The sequence below is a fragment of the Haematobia irritans genome, chromosome 1, assembly GCF_050003625.1.
Source record: "Haematobia irritans isolate KBUSLIRL chromosome 1, ASM5000362v1, whole genome shotgun sequence".
Taxonomy (NCBI): domain Eukaryota; kingdom Metazoa; phylum Arthropoda; class Insecta; order Diptera; family Muscidae; genus Haematobia; species Haematobia irritans.
Window position 1 is genome coordinate 185693615 of NC_134397.1, and position 11106 is coordinate 185704720.

At 35.7% G+C, this 11106-nt stretch overlaps 1 pseudogene; it reads right to left on the reverse strand.

Annotated features, from left to right (window-relative positions):
* Positions 1-3495, reverse strand: LOC142233561 (protein disulfide-isomerase A6 homolog; annotated as a pseudogene).
* Between the last annotated feature and the right edge of the window lie 7611 nt (positions 3496-11106).

Sequence of the window (11106 nt, forward strand, 5' to 3'; positions counted from 1 at the left end):
TCAAGCAGCCTTGCTTTGATGTACCGTAGCATCTAAGGCGCCCAGTTTAACTTTATCCTTTAGTTCTGTAGCGGCTCTAACTCATTCAGGGGCCAAATTTTGCAATGACCGCACCAAGGGGTGAAAAATTCAACCAATCAATCGTCTTCAGAGTGCAAAATAAATTTATCAAAGTTATCGTCTGTCAATTCGATGACGTCATCTTTGCCACTATCTCCACCAGAGGAAATATCTCTGCTGCCACCTCCAAAAGCCGCTTGAACTTTTTTCTTAGCTTCGGCCAAAGCCGGCTCCGCAATAGCTTTTGCCGTACGTTGTCCATTGTAGTCCGTGGGCGAGCGTACACCCTCAAAAAAATCGCTTCTGTAAAATATAGCCCAAACACATTTTGCTTCAAGCATATATATTTTCAGGATTGGTCCAAACAAAATATTTTTTGTATTGTTCAAACATATTATGTTTCACCTTAGGGCATACACTGCTAGTAAAAAATTTTAATGAAATTTTCTTTGTGTGGATATATTTTTAAGGCGCCAATTGGTTACTTCCATTATTTTACTTGCAGCATACTCTCCAGGTCTCTCTTTCTAAACACATATATGTTTATATACTATTTCAAAATTAATATATGTTTGCATCTAACTAAGCCTATTATATTTACAAACATTTTATGTCACAAACATAATATCCCAGCAAAAACAGAGCTTCCAAAAAAGTAGTTTGGATTCCCAATCTGTAATCCGGAAGTAGTGCAAACTTGGATCATCTCCAATGAATTTTACATGGGCTTATCATAGGACGGAAGTACTCCCTTTTTGGATCCTTTGCATTGCTTTAGAAGTTGTGCCCTGGAAGTTAATTTGACTGAAGAAATGTAAAAAGCGAAAAAAAAATTTTTTTTCAGCCAATTTCACTTTTTTTCATCCATAATGTTTTTTTACACAATTATTTTCCTATTATCTAATTTTTACAATTTGAAAAACTTTTTCTCTCCGACCAGGGGTTGAACCTGGTTTTGCTGGCACCATAACAGAACGTCTTAGCACACTCAGCCACAAACGCCATTGAACATAAAGTGTCGAAAGGTCAATTCAAACGTTTGTGATATGATCGTAATACGACACCAAGGAACAACATTCTAATTGCTTCTCGAGATGTTCTTTATTACTATGAACGAAAAAATAAGAAACGCAGGTTCAAATCTCACCAGTGGCAATTTTTTTTATCAAATATTTTTCTAAAAAATCATTTTTTATGGCATGCATCGTTTTTATACCCTTCACCACTACTGTGGTACAGGGTATAATAAGTTTGTGCATTTGTATGTAACGCCAAGAAGGAGTAATCATAGACCAACCTTTAAGTATACGGATCGGCTTAGAATTAAATTTTGAGTCGATTTAGCGATGTCCGTCTGTCTGTCTGTCCGTCTGTCTGTCCGTCTGTCTGTCTGTCTGTCTGTTGATGTATTTTTGTGTGCAAAGTACAGCTCGCAGTTTTAGTCCGATTGTCCTAAAATTTGGTATAGGGTCCTGTTTCGGCTCAAAGACGATCCCTATTGATTTTGGAAAAAATCGGTTCAGATTTAGATATAGCTGCCATATATATTTTTCGCCGATCTGGTCATAATTGGCGTGTATATCAACCGATCTTCCTCAAATTCCGTACATCCGAATATTTTATGGGTCTCGAAAAACTTGCAAAATACCAGCCAAATCGGTTCAGATTTAGATATAGCTCTCATATATAGCTTTCGCCCGATTTACACTCATTTGCCCAAAGAGGCCAATTTTTAACTCCGATTTGGTTGAAATTTTGCACAGGGAGCAGAATTAGCATTGTAACTATGCGTGCCAAATTTGGTTGAAATCGGTTCAGATTTAGATATATCTCCCATATATAGCTTTCGCCCGATTTACACTCATATGACCACAGAGGCCAATTTTTAACTCCGATTTAGTTGAAATTTTGCACAGGGAGTAGAATTAGCATTGTAGCTATGCGTGCCAAATTTGGTTGAAATTGGTTCAGATTTACATATAGCTCCCATATATATGTTTTTCTGATTTCGACAAAAATGGTCAAAATACCAACATTTTCCTTGTAAAATCGCCACTGCTTAGTCGAAAAGTTGTAAAAATGACTCTAATTTTCCTAAACTTCTAATACATATATATCGAGCGATAAATCATAAATAAACTTTTTCGAAGTTTCCTTAAAATTGCTTCAGATTTAAACGTTTCCCATATTTTTTTACTAACATTGTGTTCAACCCTAGTGCATTAACCGACTTAAATTTTGAGTCTATAGATTTTGTAGAAGTCTATCAAATTCTTCCAGATCGAGTGATATTTAAATGTATGTATTTGGGACAAACCTTTATATATAGCCCCCAACACATTTGACGGATGTGATATGGTATCGAAAATTTAGATCTACAAAGTGGTGCAGGGTATAATATAGTCGGCCCCGCCCGACTTTAGACTTTCCTTACTGGTTATTTTTTATTTTCGGCATATATTTTCGTATAAATATATTTTTACCATTAAAAATCAACAAAAAAATTAAAAATTCTCGTAATTTTCAAAACCTTCTCAAAAGAACTTCCATGGAAGCGAAAAAGTCAAACGGCACAGTTTCAAATCCCAGCGGGGATGAAACTAATTTTTATTATTATTATTTTTTTTTTACTTTTTTATTAATTTTCTATTTTTTTATTAGTTTTCTATTTTTTTGTAAAATTTAATTGTCCAAAATTTGCACATAAAATAGCCTGATTGCGTTCTTTCTAATACTTGTCCACAAGGACTGCATCGGAAGGGGAAAAAATCATTGGGGGATCCAACGATGCGCTTTAGAAGAAATGTTTGTGGATTTGTCCAAAAGGACTGCATCGGTAGTTGAAATTGGGAGATCCTACGATGCGCTTTAGTAGAAATGTTTGTGGACTTGTCCAAAAGGACTGCATTGGAAGTTGAAAAAACTCAATGGGGATTCTGGGATGGGCTTTAAAAGAAATGTTTGTGGAACAACTTCCAATTTTTTTTTGCTGGGATGTTCTAAAATATTAACATATTTGTTCCGAACATGTTATGCTAGTTTATGAACATTATATGCTTGCACTTAAAAATATTGTGTTAAAAAATTTGAGTTCCAAACATATAATTTTTACACCCAAACATATGAAAAACAGTCTTTTTCGTCCGTGTACACCTTATTGACCACGCAAATATTTATGCTCATCAGCATCTACAGCTCCTGCTTTGATGACACCCTTCAGAGCTTTAGTCAATTTTTTGTAGAATTCAACAACCCAAATGGCATCATCTTGAACAACAGGCCGATCAAAATTGGAGGGAGTTAGTTCAACAACAGCGTCACTGGGCGAATACATGCCCCAAATAGTGGGCATCACTGGATACAGAAATTCCAAAAATATTGCACGCAGTTTAAAATTTTTCACTCACAATGTATTTCCATACCAATAAGAAACATTTCACATGAGTAACACAAAATCAAAACAAACATTTTTGTATTTGTTTATATACTTTTTACTGACATTTAGTTTGACGTTATGATGATCTGCTTTTATGTTTTTGTTGCTATTTTTGAGAAGGTACCTTATAAATAATTGTATCATGAAATGTTTACCCTACCTTTTTTTGTTTTGCTTCCAAATAAAATTCTTTGCGCTACAATTTCAGTTGGGCGTGTATAATGAATCAGCCTAAATATTTAATAGAAAACATTTTGACTTCAAAAATTTCTTATGTATGAATCTAATTTTTCATAATAAGACATCGGTTATTATTTCCTATTATCTCAAATAATTCAACTGCTTTCAAAAAATGACCATTTATTCAAACCTGTAACTTTCGCAAATGCCCTTCAATTTGTTTCAAGTTCAAATGGCTCATTTTTCCAAATCTCTTAAAAATTAAGTAAAGTTCATGTTATGAAATTGAAATTCCATTAAATTGTAACAGAAATCAAATTGTTTATGTTGGATAATTATTTAAGCATTTTACCCGCTTGTTAGAGTTAAATGAAGGTAAGCTTTAATTCAATTCCATAGCCCAAAACGGGCTTACCTTTCACATCTCACGGTTTTGACTCAAGCCAATAAAAGCCTACATCATATAACGAAGTGAGGTAAATTTAACAACAACAAAATCACATGGATTTCCTATTTAATTCTCATTTATTAGACCAGTAGCAAAATTGTAAAAAAAACTGTAAAAATATTTTATGCTATAAAATAATGGTCTCATTAAATGGAATTGTTGTGTTGAGAAAAAGAAATAACGTAAGCTGAATTCATATGGTGGAAGAGCTCAAAACATGCATATACCACAAAGATTCCAAATTTTGAGGAATGTCTGTTAACTTGGGTTTCTTCACCACAACAATTTCATTGGAGGTTTATTAGCATGGTAGAATAGGTTCCATAGATCATGCTGAGTTTATTCCATTACACCTTGATTGAAATACATGTGTGCATATATGTCCGTCCATCCGCCCATTCATTCATTTATTCCTTCATTCATCTATGCATCCGTAATCCATAACAAACATTATGGAATGGTACATTTAAATACAAAAGAAAAGTTTATGGACGTGGACACAATAAACGGTCATTTAATGCTCTTAATGTGGTCAACATAACGCCAAAAAAAAAGAACAAGTATATACGGCCGTAAGTTCGGCCAGGCCGAAGCTTATGTACCCTCCACCATGGATTGCGTAGAAACTTCTACTGAAGACTGTCATCCACAATCGAATTACTTGGGCTGCGGTAACTTTTACAAGGTATCTTAAAACTTCCTAATACCGTAATATATACCACGTAGTCCATACGTGGTATATATTAAACTTAAAAGGCCGATTAAATACGTATATAACTAAGTTTGACAAAATTTTCTATAGAAATAAAATTTTGACAATATAAAATTTTGACAACATTTTCTATTGAAGTAAAATTTGGACAAAATTTTCTATTGAAATACGATTTTAACAAAATTTTCTATTAAAATAAAATTTTTACAAAATTTTCAAAAAATTTAAAATTTTAACAACATTCTCTATAGAATTAAAATTTTGACAACATTTTCTACAGAAATAAAATTTTGCCAAAATTTTCTATAGAAATAAAATTTGACAAAATTTTCTATAGGAATAAAATTTCGACAAAATTTTCTATAGAAATAAAATTTTGACAACATTTTCTATAGAAATAAAATTTTGCTAGATTATTTTTGCTCGAGTGGCAAGCATGATTATGAACCGATATGGACCAATTTTTGTGTGATTGTGGATCGGCTATATATAACTATAGACCGATATGGACCAATTTTGGCGTGGTTTTTTGCGGCCATATATTAACACCACGTTTCAAATTTCAACCGGATCGGATGAATTTTGCTCGTCCAAGTGGCTCCGGAGTTCAAATCTGGGGATCGGTTTATATAGGGGCTATATATAATTATGGACTGATATGGACCAATTTTTGTATGGTTCTTAGAGACTATATACTAATACCATGTATCAAATTTCAGCCGTATCGGATGAAATTTGCTTCTCTTAGAGGATCCACAAACCAAATCAGGGAATCGGTTTATATGGGGGCTATATATAATTATGGACCGATATGGACCAATTTTTTTATGGTTGTTAGAAACCATATACTAATACCATGTACCAAATTTCAGCCGTATCGGATGAAACTTGCTTCTCTTTGGGGCTCCGCAAGCCAAATCTGGGTTTATATGGCGGCTATATATAATATTGGACCGATGTGGACCAATTTTTGCATGGTTGTTAAAGACCATGTACTAACACCATGTACCAAATTTCAGCCGGATCGGATTGGGGGTCCGTTTATATGGGGGTTATACGTAAAAGTGGACCGATATGGACCAATTTTTGCATGGTTGTTAGAGACTATATACTAACACCATGTACCAAATTTCAGCCGGATCGGATGAAATTTGCTTCTCTTAGAGCAATCGCAAGCCAAATTTGGGGGTCCCTTTATATGGGGGCTATACGTAAAAGTGGACCCATACGGCCCATTTGCAATACCATCCGACCTACATCAATAACAACTACTTGTGCCAAGGTTCAAGTCGATAGCTTGTTTCGTTCACAATGGACTGAATAGTCTAAGTGAGCCTGAATCTTAATCGGGCTGCCACTTTAACCTAACTTTAACCTTCGTTCGGAAGTTAGCGTGATTTCAACAGACGGACGGACGGACATGCTCAGATCGACTCAGAATTTCACCACGACCCACAATATATATACTTTATGGGGTCATAGAGCAATATTTCGATGTGTTTCAAACGGAATGACAAAGTTAATATACCCCCATACTATGGTGGAGGGTATAAAAAGAAAAACAAATCCCATATAGAGCATTGAAAAAAATGCGTACGAATGTGTTCCATTATTTCTTTTTTTCATTAACCGCAAATAGCTGCACGGATTTTGGCCGCAAATGATCTTGACAAGGTCACAAACCATTGCTTACCAATAGGTTGGAAAGTCATCGGACATCAGGTACACCATTTAGGTATGTACGTCGTATGCACAATGTGGGGTGTATATCCAGTGGTTATTAACGATTTGTTGGCCAGCCTTCCTGTCCGCTTGTCCGTCTATCAGTCACACGATCAGTCGTTAGCTCATAATCAAAAATAATTAATCTGATCGACAAGGAGTGTATGAGTGAATAAATGAGTAATGCCGGTTAGTTGGTTTTATTTCTTGGATTTCTTTTTTTGTGATTTGATTTAAAACCTAATTTAAATTATTTAGCTAATAGTTTGATGTATGACCGATACTTTTGGAAATAATTTTATTTCATTTTTTTTGCTGGAAAGTAAACGGACGTGTTAAAGCTCATGTAGACAATGACATTGTAGAAATTATTGGACTGGTGAATATATTTTAGTGGCCAGTTTATACAATTGCTACCGGAAAAACTAAACTAACATATTTTATAGGAAGAATGAACTACTTCGTGCGAAATTCACGAAATTACATCCTCTCATAAAAGAAACAAGTATATGTCGTACAGTAGTAAGTTCGGCCGGGCCGAATCTTAAATACCCACCACCATGAATCAAATATAATAGTTCCCTTTGAAAATTTCAGGGGGGTTTGAAGACAGATCAGTTCAACCAGTACGCTTCCCACACATAAATGTAAAGATTTTACCTATGAAGACTAGATCAGATTCTGAATTTATAAGAACCTTTTTTTTTTGAGTTTTAGAGAATCATAAACATCTCTTGTAAGTGTACAAGAAAATTATGAAATAACGCCTTGATTTGAAATCTATAATCTGTGGATTTTCATCCCAATAATTTAAATGACTACGAGAAGTAAAATCTGGAAATTTTGCATTCAGTTTCAAGCAATTTTCATGATCAGTGCGCCTTCTATACCCTCAATAAGTGAAATCGGTCTATATGGAGGCCTTACCAAATGGACCGATAAAACTATATCATATACACTTTGTTATGCATTTAAAATGCCAGTATATTTTCAATTTGTGGTAAATCGGATAAAAAGTACAATTTCTAGAAATCCTAGGAGTTAAATCGGGAGTTCGGTGTAATCGAGGCTATACCAAAACATGGAAGGATAGACACAGTATTCAGCACATTTAATTGTAGTTCTAGTATCTAGACCCAAAATGGGAGGGCCTGTTTATAAGATAGCTATATCAAAAACTGTACCGATACTCAATATATTCGGCACACCCCTTTATGGTCCTAGAATACCTCCAGATTTCCAATTTCAGGCAAATTGGATAAAAATTACGGATTCTAGAAGCCCAAGAAATAAATCTGAAGATCGGTCTATATGGGGGCTATATCGAAACATGGTCCGATAATCACCATTTTCGGCACATCTCTTTATTTTCCTAGAATACCTCTAGTTTTCCAATTTCAGGCAAATTGGATAAAAATTACGGATTCTAGAAGCCCAAGAAGTAAAATCGGGAGATCGGTCTATGTGGGGGCTATATCAAAACATGGACCGATAATCACCATTTTCGGCACATCTCTTTATGGTCCTAGAATACCTCTAAATTTCCAATTTCAGGCAAATCGGGTAAAAACTACGGATTCTAGAAGCTCAAGAAATAAAATCGGGAGATCGGTCTATATGGGGGCTATATCAAAACATGGTCCGATAATCACCATTTTCGGCACATCTCTTTATTTTCCTAGAATATCTCCAGATTTCCGATTTGAGGCAAATTAGGTAAAAATTACGGATTCTAGAAGCCCAAGAAGTAAAATCGGGAGATCGGTCTATATGGAGGCTATATCAAAACACTCAATATTTTCGGCACACCTCCTTAAGGTCCTAGAATACCTCTAGATTTCCGATTTGATGCAAATTTGATAAAAACTCCGTATTCTAGAAGCGCAAGAAATAAATCTGAAGATCGGTCTATATGGGGGCTATATCGATACATGGTCCGATAATCACCATTTTCGGGACATCTCTTTATTTTCCTAGAATACCTCTAGACTTCCAATTTCAGGCAAATTGGGTGAAAACTACGGATTCTAGAAGCTCAAGTAGTAAAATCGGGAGATCGGTCTATATAGGGGCTACATCAAAACATGGACCGATAATCAGCATTTTCAGCACATCTCTTTATTTTCCTAGAAAACCTTGGATAAAAACTACGGTTTCTAGAAGCCCAAGAAGTAAAATCGGGAGATCGGTCTATATAGGAGCTATGTCGAAACATGGACCGATACTCACCATTTTCGGCACACCTCCTTAAGGTCCTAGAATACCTCTAGATTTCCGATTTGAGGCAAATTGGGTAAAAATTACGGATTCTAGAATACCAAGAAATAAAATCGGGAGATCGGTCGATATGGTGGCTATATCAAAACATGGACCGGTACTCTCGATTTGCGGCACACGTCTTTATGGTCCTAGAATACCTCTAGATTTAAAATTTCAGGCAAATTGGATAAAAACTACGGATTCTAGAAGCCCAAGAAGTAAAATCGGGAGATCGGTCTATATGGGGGCTATATAAAAACATGGACCGATACACCCCATTTTCGGCACACCTCTTTATGGTCCTAGAATACCTCTAGGTTTCCAATTTCAGGCAAATCGGTTAGAAAATACACTGTCTTGACGCCCAAGAAACAAAATCGGGAAATCGGTTCATATGGGGGCTATACAAAAACATGGACCGATAGGCACTATTTTCGGTACACTGGTTGATGGTCCTCAAATACCACTAGATTTCCAATTTCAGGCAAATTGGATAAAAACTACAGTTTTTATAAGCCCAAGACCCCAAATCGGGAGGTCGGTTTATATGGGGACTATATCAAAACTTGGACCGATATAGCCCATCTTCGAACTTGGCCTGCCCGCAAACAAAAGACGAATCTGTGCCAAATTTCACGACGATAGCGCCATTATTGAAGGCTGTAGCGTTATTACAACAGACAGACAGACGGATATGCTTATATCGTCTTAGAATTTCTCCCTGATCAAGAATATATATACTTTATATGGTCGGAAATCGATATTTCAATGCGTTACAAACGGAATGACAAACTTATTATACCCCCGTCATCATTCTTCTTAAATTAAAGAAAAGCAAGTAATACGTAAGTTCGGCCAGGCCGAATCTTATGTACCCTCCACCATGGATTGCGTAGAATTTCTAGTAAACTTCCACAATCGAATTACTTGGGTTGTGGTAATACTTACCAATGGCAAGGTATCTTAAAACTTTTTAAAATCATCTTCTAAATTGTAAGTTAGTCCATATGTGGTATATTTTATACACAAAAGTCAGATTAAATAACATACATATATAATTCTGTTGTTCAACGGTATATATAGGGAAGTCTACAAATAATTACGAACCGATATTTACTTTTGCCAGAATTGAAATATGGGGGCCAATTTTTGCGTGGTTGTTAGACCACGTAACGACTTTCAATCGGATCGGATGAATTTTGCTCCTCCAAGAGGCTCCGGAGGTCAAATTTGGGGATCGGTTTATATGGGGGCTATATATAATTATGGTCCGATATGGACCAATATTTGCATGGCTGTTAGCTACTTACACCACGTACCAAATTTCAACCCGATCGGATGAAGTTTGCTCCTCCAAGAGGCTCCGGAGGTCAAATCTGGGGATCGATTTATATGGGGTTGTATATAATTATGGACCGATATGGACCACTTTTTGCATGGTTGTTAGAGACTATATACTTACACCACGAGATCATATACTAACAGCACATACTAAATTTCAACAGGATCGGATGAAGAAGCAAGGAAAATCTGGGGTCGGTTTTTATGGGGGGCTATACGTAAAAGTGGTCCGATATGGCCCATTTGCAATACTATACGATCCACATCAATAAAAACTACTTTTGCACGCAGAGAAGGAATATGATCACCTCAAATATGTTGCAAGAGCAAAATGTTATTTTTGTATGGTGACCATGTAACATGTTTGTCACTAAAATGTTATTTTATCGTCAAATATAACCTGCTTGCCGAAATCAGATACATGATTTCCGAGAAAATATCATGGTTGCAAAAACCATATTACATGGTCACCATCCAAAAATAACATTTTGCTCTTAAAACATGCTTGAGGTGATCATATTCCTTCTCTGGGTGTGCCAAGTTTCAAGTCGATAGCTTATTTCGTTCGAAAGTTAGCGTGATTTCAACAGACGGACGGACGGACATGGCTTAGTGCAAATTTCGGACATGTCCTGGTTAAACGAGCGCTCTGTTTTCTTTGAGTCCGTCAAGACTTGAGGATCCAGTACTAAAAGAAAACAAGCCTAATTTCACTGGTATGTTATTTTTTCGGTTTTAACCGGTCAACTAGTTTGGGTCAAAAAACCCGAAAGCCGGTTTGAATTTTTGGATAAACTAAAAACAGTGGTTTTGACCAGACGCTATACACACATTTCTATACATCTTCTCTCCTTTACTATCATTAACTCCATATTGTGTTAATTCGTCACTTCATCTACCATTTATCCACAATCCTTATATATAAATGAAGAAAGAAACACTGAACAC